Source organism: Eimeria mitis, genomic scaffold, assembly GCF_000499745.2.
Source record: "Eimeria mitis Houghton genomic scaffold, Emh_scaff395, whole genome shotgun sequence".
Taxonomy (NCBI): Eukaryota; Apicomplexa; class Conoidasida; order Eucoccidiorida; family Eimeriidae; genus Eimeria; species Eimeria mitis.
The window spans coordinates 5,859-6,126 of NW_013572285.1; the positions used below are offsets into that span (position 1 = coordinate 5,859).

Sequence of the window (268 nt, forward strand, 5' to 3'; positions counted from 1 at the left end):
GCAAGTGTGCTGCAGCAGAAAGAACCCGCGTTACCCTCCGCCTTCATTCGGTGTATCTGCAGCTGGGAGACGTCTCCCTGGCTCGTCTCCAGCTGCTAGCCGGCAGGCTCCAGCTAGCAGCAGCAGCAGCAGCAGCAGCTGCTGCTGCTGCTGCTGCTGCTGCTGCTGCTGCAGGTACCGGCGCTGCTGCTGCTGCTGCTGCTGCTGCTGCGTCTGGCGCGAAGACGATGCTTGTGCCGCAGCAACTGGAGATGGATGTCTCAATCGG

General features: G+C 63.1%; 1 protein-coding gene across 1 annotated transcript in view; it reads left to right on the forward strand.

Moving 5' to 3' along the window:
- Nucleotides 1-268, forward strand: part of EMH_0010780 (uncharacterized protein) — a gene marked incomplete at both ends in the record, with an annotated part of 22,294 nt that overhangs the window by 5,730 nt on the left and 16,296 nt on the right. The window lies entirely within an intron of this gene.